Source organism: Hyperolius riggenbachi, chromosome 2 (genome assembly GCF_040937935.1).
Source record: "Hyperolius riggenbachi isolate aHypRig1 chromosome 2, aHypRig1.pri, whole genome shotgun sequence".
NCBI lineage: Eukaryota > Metazoa > Chordata > Amphibia > Anura > Hyperoliidae > Hyperolius > Hyperolius riggenbachi.
Genome location: NC_090647.1, coordinates 572,084,020 through 572,098,338, shown reverse-complemented (window position 1 = coordinate 572,098,338; position 14,319 = coordinate 572,084,020). Strand labels below are relative to the sequence as shown.

The following is a 14,319-nucleotide window of genomic DNA, read 5'->3' as shown; positions in this document are numbered from 1 at the left end:
AGGGGTGACGGGGATGGCCAGTCAGGGAGGGATGGCCGGACAGGGAGGGAAGGCAGGGGGATGGCCGGTCAGGGAGAGGAGGTGGGGGTGGCCAGTCAGGAAGGGGAGGCAGGGGGGTGTCCAGTCAGGGAGGGGAGGCAGGGAAGGAGGCTGGTCAGGGAGGAGAGGCAGGGGGATGGCCAGTCAGGGAGGGGAGGCAGGGAGGTGACCAGTCAGGGAGGGGAGGCAGGGGGGTGGCCAGTCAGGGAGGGGTGGCAGGGAGGTGGCCAGTCAGGGAGGAGGAGTGTCAGGAACCCACCTGTGGCACGCCTGCGTATACGGTTCCCGACTGCGGGTTTGACCAGATCGAGAGGGGAAGCAGCCTTAGTCAAGCTACAAACAAGGCTGGGATCCCTTAAACACTTCTCACTGCCACCACTAGCTGTTGCTAGACACTTCCACTCGGCTGTCGAGTGCTCAGCGCGCAATCTGCGTTTTCGTATTTGGGTCAGCTTTGCGCATTAGGCCAGTTACGGGAACACCACGCACACACACGCACAATTGAAATCTTACACTGTAGTGAAGCAAAACCACTAATAGTCGTTCCGAACAATACTGTTAGCCACTGCTGTCGAGCTACTCGCACTGACGTTTTCGTACGTTGGGTCAGCTGCGCGCTTTAGGCCAACGTATGACAAACGCCCCACACACAATGCAATTACAATTTCATACGGTAGGGTTGCTCAAACGTAAAATCAGGCATGGACTTATACACAGTTACACTTCAGTCTCTTCTAGGCTATGAGTGTTAGTTTAGTACAGCAGAAGTCAAACTTATTAAATAATAATTTAATATTCCAGGAAAAAAATGTAACAATGCAGAAAATAATATATAGAAAGATTTACAAAAACAGTAAAAAGTTTCAAAGTAAAAGTTACAACGATACACACAAAGCTATTTGCTTATCAAAATAAACGGGGAAAAATAAACGTTACCAGTGTTGTCTGAACGTCATTGGCTCAGTGCGAAGTGCCCATTAAAGCCTATGGGACTTAGCACGCGCATAGGACTTTGCGCACGCAAAACTTTGCGCACAAACCCTTGTGCGCGATCTGATTGAGAAATCTGGTGCTAACCTACTTAGCACCCTGGTTAGCACGTCTAAAGACTTTAGTCTAAAGAGTTTAGACGTGCTAAGTAGGTTAGCACCGCTTTGTGAATCAAGCCCCTAGCTTCTTTGCTATCTCCAAAGAGCTACAAGTTGTGATTATCCTAGCTGCTGTTTTATATCCCGATTTGGGGCCTCGGGCAATGGATGTTCCGTCCCACAGTCTAATGCAATTTTCCCAAAGTGTGACATCACCGCCTGCTGAGCCACTTGTCACATCTGGGCTAGCTGTGACATGCAAATGTCAGAGCTTTCAGCATTCCCTTGCTCTAATTTCCACAGGCAAAAATTGTATCTTGAGAACAACAAGTATCCTGTTTACACGTACAGATTTCAAAGCAATTCCACTTCCAGCCCACTATTCAGACTAAGAGGTAGCCGACCACCTGTGTGGGATTCAACCTGGTCGGGTAATTGTCTAAGTGTTTCCTTGCTAGTGGCTAGGTAGACAGTTCCTAATTACTGTCCAGGTTCCTTTGCCTATTGAAGGTGACTGGTCTATTCAATGAAGACAACAGCAGTTCCCTTGATCTCTGCCCTGAATGCAAATGTAATCTACATACAGACTAACACATTAGCATTCAGTTTCCTGGAGCCAGGTGACACCTTCAAAAGCCAGACTAGCTTTTAGCAGACATACATATCTGAGGTAGTGCAGACAGAAAAATGACAAAATATGTCCCTGTATTATCCCAACATCGTCCGCATCATAACTAGCTGCTATATTCCTGACAGGGAGCCTCCCCTCCCTGACTGGCCATCCCCCTGCCTCCCCTCCCTGACTGGTCCCCTCCCTGACAATGACCAGTCAGGGAGGGGAGACAGCAGGGCCGGATTACCAACCAGGCAAAAAAAGCAGTCGCTTGGGGCCCCTATTCAGAGTCAAAGGGGCCCCATCAGCACATAAACCAGCCCTCGCCATCCTGTCAGCGGTGGCTGGATGGTATAAAGGTTAAAGGGACTTTGAGCAGTGCAGTAACTATGGAAAGACAGGAAAGAGCCAATCGCACTCTTCTGGCACACCACCCTTTGTCAGAAAAAAGGGGGGTGAGGTGTGCAGGACTTGTCTCCGGATACCAAAGAGATTTAAGTATATAGATCAAGTGGAAGTCTGCACCGCCTCTTAGGGTAAATCATGTTTTATTAGTATCAAAACAAACACATTAAAAAGAACCACTAGGCAAGACAGTCCGCTGTTTCGGGCTCCTGCCCTTCTTCATGTTGCCAGGTTCTGAATAAATGTTCACACATAACACATATATATACAACAGAGTAGCCAATCAGATCAAGTGTTCAAAAGAGAGGACCTGATGGGGAACTACTTATTTAAATACAAAACTCCACCTCCCCATATGACTCTATGGGACACTAGTATATATTGATAACACACTAGGTGTATAAAATATAAACTTCAGTTCTATTCTATAATGGTCCAATATACCTGTAGTCAGTGTCCCCATACCTCATGAGGTTCCTCTGGCCATAGATCGCATCTATGTGCATAAAGTAATATATCGCTGGCTTGTAAACAAACCTACGTAGCCGCTGTCCAATCGGAGCGCTATGCCCATCAACGTCATGGCCGAAAGTACGCCCACAATACATTGATACTCGCGCTGGCCAATCAAAAAGAAAAGCGTCAAATGACGCTTATGACGCGACCCATTGTCCGCATGGAAAAATATGCCGACCAATGGGATCTTGCGTTGCCCGCCGGCCAATCAAAGAGAGAAATGCACTCCGTCTCGTAAGACTAACGTAAAAAACGCCGACCAATACCCAACGATAAGGACGCAAGACCTCCCCCAGACAAGACACCGCTATGTCAAAGGGGAGGGTATGCGCCACAATGTAAACAAAAATACATGCTGGAAACCACATGCAAGACATGATATTAATCAGCATGTCCAGCAAAATGCGATAATATATTGCCAGAAGAACACTCATTAATTTATACTGATTATTATACTCTGAAATTTAAAAAAACTAATATAACTAAGAACCCTTAGTGAACTTTAAACAAACATATATACAACATGAACAGACCAATTACCAATCCAGGCGTAAGTCATAGTCCCTATTTAATCCAGAATTAATCGTATTCAATTCCCTGATCCACCTAGATTCCATTTTAAGAAGTTTGGACAATCTATCACCTCCTCTTTTATCCAACGGAACACTACCAATAATACATACTTTAAGTTGACTTACATTATGTCTAAAAAGAGTGAAATGTTCTGATACTGCTTGATCCTTATTATGATTTCGTATAGCAGATTTGTGCGATGCCAGTCTATCTTTTAGTCTTTGGGTCGTTTGACCAACATAACATTTGCCACAAGGGCACTTAAGTAAGTAGACTACCCAACTGGAATCGCACGAAAATCTGCCATGTATTTTATACCTCTTTCCACTGGTAGGATGTGAAAAAGTGTCACCCCGAATGAGGCTATTACAAATGTGGCAGTTAAGACATGGAAAGATACCACAGCGTCCCCTATATATGGCTTGATTTGAAACATCTGAATGTACTAGTTTACTACGAAGAGAAGGAGGTCTCTTATAACAGAACATTGGGGGCCGTTTAAATTCAGGTATATATGGCAATGAATCACCTAAAATGTTCCAATTACGTCTAATACATTTTTCAACATGATGACTAACAGTGTTATAGGTGGAAACCAACATAACCCTGTCCGTTTTCGATTTTTTCGATTTTTTGTTCCTGTGTTGTTTCTGTAACTGTTCATTGAGTACCTTATCAGGATAGCCCCTCTGTCTAATCCTCCCCACCATCTCAGGAAGTCTTATATCTTGTTTGTCTTTTTCACTGACAATTCTATTTATTCTTTGAAACTGTCCTCCCGGAATGTTATTAACCATATGTTTGGGATGGAAGCTGCTGAAATGTAGGATCGCATTACGATCTGTTTGTTTTCTATATAGGTCAGTCACCAATTTACCATCTTTTTTATACACCATGGTATCCAAGTATGCGATGCCCTCGAGGTCAGAATTGGTAGTCAACCTAATCTCATGACACCTCTCATGCAGTAAGTCAATAAATTCCAAAAGGGTCGAGTGTGGCCCCGCCCACAAACAGAAGACATCATCGATGTAGCGAAACCAACACCTGAGAAAACAATGGGGAAGTATACACAAAGGCCTCTTCATAGAGAGCATACACAGGGGCCACACTCGACCCCATGGCTGTACCCCTGCATTGTAAAAAGAAGTTGTTATTGAAGAGAAAATAATTCTCCCTCAATGATAGATTGTCCAAACTTCTTAAAATGGAATCTAGGTGGATCAGGGAATTGAATACGATTAATTCTGGATTAAATAGGGACTATGACTTACGCCTGGATTGGTAATTGGTCTGTTCATGTTGTATATATGTTTGTTTAAAGTTCACTAAGGGTTCTTAGTTATATTAGTTTTTTTAAATTTCAGAGTATAATAATCAGTATAAATTAATGAGTGTTCTTCTGGCAATATATTATCGCATTTTGCTGGACATGCTGATTAATATCATGTCTTGCATGTGGTTTCCAGCATGTATTTTTGTTTACATTGTGGCGCATACCCTCCCCTTTGACATAGCGGTGTCTTGTCTGGGGGAGGTCTTGCGTCCTTATCGTTGGGTATTGGTCGGCGTTTTTTACGTTAGTCTTACGAGACGGAGTGCTTCCTCTCTTTGATTGGCCGGCGGATAACGCAAGATCCCATTGGTCGGCATATTTTTCCATGCGGACAATGGGTCGCGTCATAAGCGTCATTTGACGCTTTTCTTTTTGATTGGCCAGCGCGAGTATCAATGTATTGTGGGCGTACTTTCGGCCATGACGTTGATGGGCATAGCGCTCCGATTGGACAGCGGCTACGTAGGTTTGTTTACAAGCCAGCGATATATTACTTTATGCACATAGATGCGATCTATGGCCAGAGGAACCTCATGAGGTATGGGGACACTGACTACAGGTATATTGGACCATTATAGAATAGAACTGAAGTTTATATTTTATACACCTAGTGTGTTATCAATATATACTAGTGTCCCATAGAGTCATATGGGGAGGTGGAGTTTTGTATTTAAATAAGTAGTTCCCCATCAGGTCCTCTCTTTTGAACACTTGATCTGATTGGCTACTCTGTTGTATATATATGTGTTATGTGTGAACATTTATTCAGAACCTGGCAACATGAAGAAGGGCAGGAGCCCGAAACAGCGGACTGTCTTGCCTAGTGGTTCTTTTTAATGCGTTTGTTTTGATACTAATAAAACAGGATTTACCCTAAGAGGCGGTGCGGACTTCCACTTGATCTATGTAACTATGGAAAGATGCATATCATTTTAAAGCTCTCTTTCTCCTCTTTCCAACGATATATAAACCGCCAACGTATGCCTTTTAATTTTTGCTATTTTCGCGATCGAAATCGCGCCCACTGCAATTTTGATGGCGAAAATAGCGAAAACTAAAAGGCGTAGGGTTGCAGTTTATCTGTCATTGGAAAGAGGAGAAAGAGAGCTTCAAAATGATATGCATCTTTCCATAGTTACATTGTATTACACAGGATGACTTTTCTCCAAGGATCGGCACCTCGATTCAGCACAATGCAATGAAATATAAGGAACCCAGGGGGATATAATTACAAACATCATGCTGGTAGGTGTGAGGATGTAATTAATTAGTTGTGGGTATGCTTAAAGGCATACCCACAGGCACTGCTTGGAGTCCCTTTAAAGAGACACTGAAGCGGAAAAAAAAAATTATGATATTATGATTTGTATGTGTAGTACAGCTAAGAAATAAAACATTAAGATCAGATACATCAGTCTAATTGTTTCCAGTACAGGAAGAGTTAAGAAACTCCAGCTGTTATCTCTATGCAAAAAAAGCCATTAATCTCTGCGACTTTCAAAGTCATGGAGAGGGCTGTTATCTGACTTTTATTATCTCAACTGTTTACTTTTTCTCTGCCAGAGGAGAGGTCATTAGTTCACAGACTGCTCTGAAAGAATCATTTTGGATGCTGAGTGTTGTGTAATCTGCACATATTATAGAATGATGCAATGTTAGAAAAAACACTATATACCTGAAAATAAAAATATGAGAACATTTTCTTTGCTGCTAATCTTCTAGTAATTATTCATAGTACACAACCAATTCATTATATCATATTTTTTTTCCGCTTCAGTGTCTCTTTAAGGGCTCTGCCTCTGACACAGGAGCCCAGGGTTCAAATCTCAGCTCTGCCTGTTCAGTAAGCCAGCACCTATTCAGTAGGAGACCTTAGGCATGTCTCTCTAACACTGCTACTGCCTATAGGGCGCGTCCTAGTGGCTGCAGCTCTGGCGCTTTGTGTCCGCCAGGAGAAAAGCGCAATATAAATGTTATTTGTCTTGTCAAATGATGCCGTGCGCTGCTGATTGTCTTCAGAGCCAGGCTCTCCTCCTAGGTCCCCCTCCTGCTACTGTGCGCTCTGCCACTACCCACTCCTCCCTCCCTTCCCACAGAGAACCACAGCTGCAGCAAGAATGTTAGCAGCAGATGGCAAACTCTTACTCACCTATCCATGATCCAAGCGATAGAGATCCCGTCATCTGAAACCCATCTGTCTCTTCTACAGTGCAGCCGCTCGCTCTGAACTTCCTGATTCTCAGATCAGACAGGAAGTAGGAAGTAGTAATAGTAGTAGTAACAGAGCGGCAGCACTCTAGAGGAGACAGATGGGCTCCGGATGACGGGACCTCTATTGCTTGGATCGCAATAGGTGAATGTGAGTCATCTGGTGCTGTCATTTTCCCCCGCTGCGGCTGCCTTCTCTGCTGGACTATCGTATTCACTGGGATGGAGGCTGCATGGTGGCTGTCTAGTTTGGGAGGAAATTGGTTGTTCGGTGGTGGGGGTGGTTATGTAATTCTGTTTAGGGAACGTCTTCCGGTTTGGCGGTGTCCAGAGCTTTCTGCTATTGCCAGGCTGGAGATGCAGGGAGAAAGTGCTGCTGCTGTGATATCTGGCGCCCTCTTCACAGGGGTGGCAGCCCCTGAGTGCAAATGTCCCAGCCATTCATCTCTCACTCTGCATTTTGCCGCTGCTATTCCCTGCATTGTGCACCCACAGAGGAAAGCGGGCTGTTCCCATAGCAACCAGTAGCTCGGCTGCCCCGGTGTGTGCGGCATGTTGCTGTGCAGCTGCATCTTCTGATTCTATTACGACATGATGGGGGGGCCCAAATCAGTTACTTTGCTTAGGGCCCCATTTAGCCTTAATTCGGCTCTGATTCTGGCTACCCGATACTAAGAGACCTGTGGCTACCTATGACAGGCAAGGGAAGTAAGGGAGAAGTGACAGCTGGGGCAGCCAGCACACTTGTAGTGTGATCCGGCGGGGTTGTTTGTAGATTCATGGAGGGTCTAGAGAATCAGGACATCTGTGCCTATAACTCTGGGCCTCCCCTATGGACTGTATATCCCAGCCCCCCATACTGTCCTTTATATCCCCCCTCCCTATGGACTATATCCCCCCTCCCTATGGACTGTATCCCCCCTCCCTATGGACTGTATATCCCAGCCCCCCATACTGTCCTTTATATCCCCCCTCCCTATGGACTATATCCCCCCTCCCTATGGACTGTACATCCCAGCCCACCATACTGTCCTTTATATCCCCCCTCCCTATGGACTATATCCCCCCTACCTATGGACTGTATATCCCAGCCCCCCATACTGTCCTTTATATCCCCCCTCCCTATGGACTATATCCCCCCTCCCTATGGACTGTATCCCCCCTCCCTATGGACTGTATATCCCAGCCCCCCATACTGTCCTTTATATCCCCCCTCCCTATGGACTATATCCCCCCTCCCTATGGACTGTATATCCCAGCCCCCCATACTGTCCTTTATATCCCCCCTCCCTATGGACTGTATATCCCAGCCCACCATACTGTCCTTTATATCCCCCCTCCCTATGGACTATATCCCCCCTACCTATGGACTGTATATCCCAGCCCCCCATACTGTCCTTTATATCCCCCCTCCCTATGGACTGTATCCCCCCTCCCTATGGACTGTATATCCCAGCCCACCATACTGTCCTTTATATCCCCCCTCCCTATGGACTATATCCCCCCTACCTATGGACTGTATATCCCAGCCCCCCATACTGTCCTTTATATCCCCCCTCCCTATGGACTGTATATCCCAGCCCACCATACTGTCCTTTATATCCCCCCTCCCTATGGACTATATCCCCCCTACCTATGGACTGTATATCCCAGCCCCCCATACTGTCCTTTATATCCCCCCTCCCTATGGACTGTATCCCCCCTCCCTATGGACTGTATATCCCAGCCCACCATACTGTCCTTTATATCCCCCCTCCCTATGGACTATATCCCCCCTACCTATGGACTGTATATCCCAGCCCCCCATACTGTCCTTTATATCCCCCCTCCCTATGGACTGTATCCCCCCTCCCTATGGACTGTATATCCCAGCCCACCATACTGTCCTTTATATCCCCCCTCCCTATGGACTGTATCCCCCCTCCCTATGGACTGTATATCCCAGCCCACCATACTGTCCTTTATATCCCCCCTCCCTATGGACTGTATCCCCCCTCCCTATGGACTGTATAACCCAGCCCCCCCATACTGCCCCCTGTACTCCCCTCCCCTATGGACTGTATATCCCAGCCCTCCCCCATACTGCCCCCTGTACTCCCCTCCCCTCCTCCCTCCCACACTGATGGAATGTATGTTGCTGCATCACACTGGGGGGGGAGGGGTACCATGTAGAAGCTGCTCCATACATGATCACTGAATGTGGGAGGAGCCTCAGCGCTGCGACTCCTCTGGGAGGAAAGCGCTATACAAATGTTATTGTATTATTGTAGAACGGGCAGTCGCACGCAGATGACGTCACATATGTGGACCAAGGGGGAGGCGCCCTCTGACAGGGCTGGGCGGGGCTAACCTCCCTGCATAGACGGAGCGAGTGTGGCGAGGGGCGGAGACACTTAGTTCCCACAGTGTCAGGGCGGAGCTACACATGAGTGACGTCCATGTGGGCGGGGAGAAGGCGTGGCGAGTGGGAAGGATATAATGGCGGACAAGGTTAGTCAGTAATAAGCAGGCGGAGTCAGGGAGAGGAACGCTACGGCGCTAGCCCCGCCTACTCCGATTACGTCACACCAGTGATCGAATAACAGCCCGACCTCCTCCTGGCAGCAGCTAGCCCCGCCCCCCAGAGACAGTGACGCGGAGGGCGGGACAGGCGGACAGGTGAGGGGCGGGTCCAGCGCGAGACCTTCCCGGGGCGGAGACTAAATAGAAGCTGATGGTTGGTTGTCGCTCCACGTGCGGAAAGTCTTCCGGTTCCGGCCGGGATTTCCGGTTCTCAGGTGTCACATCTGCGGGAGAGAAGGTAAGAGAAGCGAGCCGCTGCAGCCCCGCCCCCCGCCTGGTTATGCTCCGCCCCTTACCCTAAATACCCCAGCCACTGTCCCTCCCCCCTCTGTCTCTCTATAGAGTGTCCCCATTAGTGCCCCTCCCCCACTGTGTCCCCCCATTACTGCCCCTCCCCCACTGTCTCCATATACAGTGTCCCCCATTACTGCCCCTCCCCCACTGTCTCCATATACAGTGTCCCCCATTACTGCCCCTCCCCCACTGTCTCCATATACAGTGTCCCCCATTACTGCCCCTCCCCCACTGTCTCCATATACTGTGTCCCCCCATTACTGCCCCTCCCCCACTGTCTCCCTATAGTGTCCCCCCATTACTGCCCCTCCCCCACTGTCTCCCTATAGTGTCCCCCCATTACTGCCCCTTCCCCACTGTCTCCCTATAGTGTCCCCCCATTACTGCCCCTCCCCCACTGTCTCCCTATAGTGTCCCCCCATTACTGCCCCTCCCCCACTGTCTCCCTATAGTGTCCCCCCATTACTGCTCTTCCCCCTCTGTGTCCCTGTAGAGGATCCCCCAGGTGTGAGGAGCCATAGATGGGAGTGTGAGAAGCTTGTGTGGTGTGAGGAGCCATAGATGGGAGTGTGAGGAGCTTGTGTGGTGTGAGGAGCCATAGACGGGAGTGTGAGGAGCTTGTGTGGTGTGAGGAGCCATAGACGGGAGTGTGAGGAGCTTGTGTGGTGTGAGGAGCCATAGATGGGAGTGTGAGGAGCTTGTGTGGTGTGAGGAGCCATAGACGGGAGTGTGAGGAGCTTGTGTGGTGTGAGGAGCCATAGACGGGAGTGTGAGGAGCTTGTGTGGTGTGAGGAGCCATAGATGGGAGTGTGAGGAGCTTGTGTGGTGTGAGGAGCCATAGATGGGAGTGTGAGGAGCTTGTGTGGTGTGAGGAGCCATAGACGGGAGTGTGAGGAGCTTGTGTGGTGTGAGGAGCCATAGATGGGAGTGTGAGGAGCTTGTGTGGTGTGAGGAGCCATAGATGGGAGTGTGAGGAGCTTGTGTGGTGTGAGGAGCCATAGACGGGAGTGTGAGGAGCTTGTGTGGTGTGAGGAGCCATAGACGGGAGTGTGAGGATCTTGTGTGGTGTGAGGAGCCATAGACAGAAGTGTGAGGAGCTTGTGTGGTGTGAGGAGCCATAGACGGGAGTGTGAGGAACTTGTGTAGTGTGAGGAGCCATAGATGGGAGTGTGAGGAGCTTGTGTGGTGTGAGGAGCCATAGACGGGAGAGTGAGGAGCTTGTGTGGTGTGAGGAGCCATAGATGGGAGTGTGAGGAGCTTGTGTGGTGTGAGGAGCCATAGATGGGGAGTGTGAGGAGCTTGTGTGGTGTGAGGAGCCATAGATGGGAGTGTGAGGAGCTTGTGTGGTGTGAGGAGCCATAGATGGGAGTGTGAGGAGCTTGTGTGGTGTGAGGAGCCATAGATGGGAGTGTGAGAAGCTTGTGTGGTGTGAGGAGCCATAGACGGGAGTGTGAGGAGCTTGTGTGGTGTGAGGAGCCATAGATGGGAGTGTGAGGAGCTTGTGTAGTGTGAGGAGCCATAGACGGGAGTGTGAGGAGCTTGTGTGGTGTGAGGAGCCATAGATGGGAGTGTGAGGAGCTTGTGTGGTGTGAGGAGCCATAGATGGGGAGTGTGAGGAGCCATAGATGGGAGTGTGAGGAGCCATAGACGGGAGTGTGAGGAGCTTGTGTGGTGTGAGGAGCTTGTGTGGTGTGAGGAGCCATAGATGGGAGTGTGAGGAGCCATAGACGGGAGTGTGAGGAGCTTGTGTGGTGTGAGGAGCCATAGACGGGAGTGTGAGGAGCTTGTGTGGTGTGAGGAGCCATAGATGGGAGTGTGAGGAGCTTGTGTGGTGTGAGGAGCCATAGATGGGGAGTGTGAGGAGCCATAGATGGGAGTGTGAGGAGCCATAGACGGGAGTGTGAGGAGCTTGTGTGGTGTGAGGAGCTTGTGTGGTGTGAGGAGCCATAGATGGGAGTGTGAGGAGCCATAGACGGGAGTGTGAGGAGCTTGTGTGGTGTGAGGAGCCATAGACGGGAGTGTGAGGAGCTTGTGTGGTGTGAGGAGCCATAGATGGGAGTGTGAGGAGCTTGTGTGGTGTGAGGAGCCATAGATGGGAGTGTGAGGAGCTTGTGTGGTGTGAGGAGCCATAGATGGGAGTGTGAGGAGCTTGTGTGGTGTGAGGAGCCATAGATGGGAGTGTGAGGCGCTTGTGTGGTGTGAGGAGCCATAGACGGGAGTGTGAGGAGCTTGTGTGGTGTGAGGAGCCATAGACGGGAGTGTGAGGAGCTTGTGTGGTGTGAGGAGCCATAGACGGGAGTGTGAGGAGCTTGTGTGGTGTGAGGAGCTTGTGTGGTGTGAGGAGCTTGTGTGGTGTGAGGAGCCATAGACGGGAGTGTGAGGAGCTTGTGTTGTGTGAGGAGCCATAGATGGGAGTGTGAGGAGCTTGTGTGGTGTGAGGAGCCATAGACGGGAGTGTGAGGAGCTTGTGTGGTGTGAGGAGCCATAGACGGGAGTGTGAGGAGCTTGTGTGGTGTGAGGAGCCATAGACGGGAGTGTGAGGAGCTTGTGTGGTGTGAGGAGCCATAGACGGGAGTGTGAGGAGCTTGTGTGGTGTGAGGAGCCATAGATGGGAGTGTGAGGAGCTTGTGTGGTGTGAGGAGCCATAGATGGGAGTGTGAGGAGCTTGTGTGGTGTGAGGAGCCATAGATGGGAGTGTGAGGAGCTTGTGTGGTGTGAGGAGCCATAGATGGGAGTGTGAGGAGCTTGTGTGGTGTGAGGAGCCATAGATGGGAGTGTGAGGCGCTTGTGTAGTGTGAGGAGCCATAGATGGGAGTGTGAGAAGCTTGTGTGGTGTGAGGAGCCATAGACGGGAGTGTGAGGAGCTTGTGTGGTGTGAGGAGCCATAGATGGGAGTGTGAGGCGCTTGTGTGGTGTGAGGAGCCATAGACGGGAGTGTGAGGCGCTTGTGTGGTGTGAGGAGCCATAGACGGGATTGTGAGGAGCTTGTGTTGTGTGAGGAGCTTGTGTTGTGTGAGGAGCCATAGATGGGAGTGTGAGGAGCTTGTGTGGTGTGAGGAGCCATAGACGGGATTGTGAGGAGCTTGTGTGGTGTGAGGAGCCATAGATGGGAGTGTGAGGAGCTTGTGTGGTGTGAGGAGCCATAGACGGGATTGTGAGGAGCTTGTGTGGTGTGAGGAGCCATAGATGGGAGTGTGAGGCGCTTGTGTGGTGTGAGGAGCCATAGACGGGAGTGTGAGGAGCCATAGACGGGATTGTGAGGAGCTTGTGTTGTGTGAGGAGCTTGTGTTGTGTGAGGAGCCATAGATGGGAGTGTGAGGAGCTTGTGTGGTGTGAGGAGCCATAGATGGGAGTGTAAGGAGCTTGTGTGGTGTGACGAGCCATAGATGGGAGTGTGAGGAGCTTGTGTGGTGTGAGGAGCCATAGATGGGAGTGTGAGGAGCTTGTGTGGTGTGAGGAGCCATAGACGGGAGTGTGAGGAGCTTCTGTGGTGTGAGGAGCCATAGATGGGAGTGTGAGGCGCTTGTGTAGTGTGAGGAGCCATAGATGGGAGTGTGAGAAGCTTGTGTGGTGTGAGGAGCCATAGACGGGAGTGTGAGGAGCTTGTGTGGTGTGAGGAGCCATAGATGGGAGTGTGAGGCGCTTGTGTGGTGTGAGGAGCCATAGACGGGAGTGTGAGGCGCTTGTGTGGTGTGAGGAGCCATAGACGGGATTGTGAGGAGCTTGTGTTGTGTGAGGAGCTTGTGTTGTGTGAGGAGCCATAGATGGGAGTGTGAGGAGCTTGTGTGGTGTGAGGAGCCATAGACGGGATTGTGAGGAGCTTGTGTGGTGTGAGGAGCCATAGATGGGAGTGTGAGGAGCTTGTGTGGTGTGAGGAGCCATAGACGGGATTGTGAGGAGCTTGTGTTGTGTGAGGAGCCATAGATGGGAGTGTGAGGAGCTTGTGTGGTGTGAGGAGCCATAGACGGGAGAGTGAGGAGCTTGTGTGGTGTGAGGAGCCATAGACGGGAGTGTGAGGAGCGTGAGGAGCCATAGATGGGAGTGTGAGGAGCTTGTGTGGTGTGAGGAGCCATAGATGGGAGTGTGAGGAGCTTGTGTGGTTTGAGGGGCCATAGATGGGAGTGTGATGAGATTGTGTGGTGTGAGGAGCCATAGACGGGAGTGTGAGGAGCTTGTGTGGTGTGAGGAGCCATAGACGGGAGTGTGAGGAGCTTGTGTGGTGTGAGGAGCCATAGATGGGAGTGTGAGGAGCTTGTGTGGTGTGAGGAGCCATAGACGGGGGGTGTGAGGAGCTTGTGTGGTGTGAGGAGCCATTGACGGGAGTGTGAGGAGCTTGTGTGGTGTGAGGAGCCATAGACGATAGTGTGAGGAGCTTGTGTGGTGTGAGGAGCCATAGATGGGAGTGTGAGGAGCTTGTGTGGTGTGAGGAGCCATAGATGGGAATGTGAGGCGCTTGTGTGGTGTGAGGAGCCATAGACGGGAGTGTGAGGAGCTTGTGTGGTGTGAGGAGCCATAGACAGGAGTGTGAGGCGCTTGTGTGGTGTGAGGAGCCATAGACGGGAGTGTGAGGAGCGTGAGGAGCCATAGATGGGAGTGTGAGGAGCTTGTGTGGTGTGAGGAGCCATAGATGGGAGTGTGAGGAGCTTGTGTGGTGTGAGGAGCCATAGACGGGAGTGTGAGGAGCT

General features: G+C 50.0%; 1 protein-coding gene across 1 annotated transcript in view; it reads left to right on the top strand.

The window, feature by feature from the left end:
• Nucleotides 1-9,333: 9,333 nt before the first annotated feature.
• AGPAT3 (1-acylglycerol-3-phosphate O-acyltransferase 3) overlaps nucleotides 9,334-14,319 on the top strand; it is a 42,394-nt gene continuing 37,408 nt past the window's right edge. The window contains exon 1 of the mRNA XM_068271036.1: nucleotides 9,334-9,578. The gene's annotated coding sequence lies outside the window, so the exon portion shown is untranslated. The remainder of the gene's footprint in view (nucleotides 9,579-14,319) is intronic.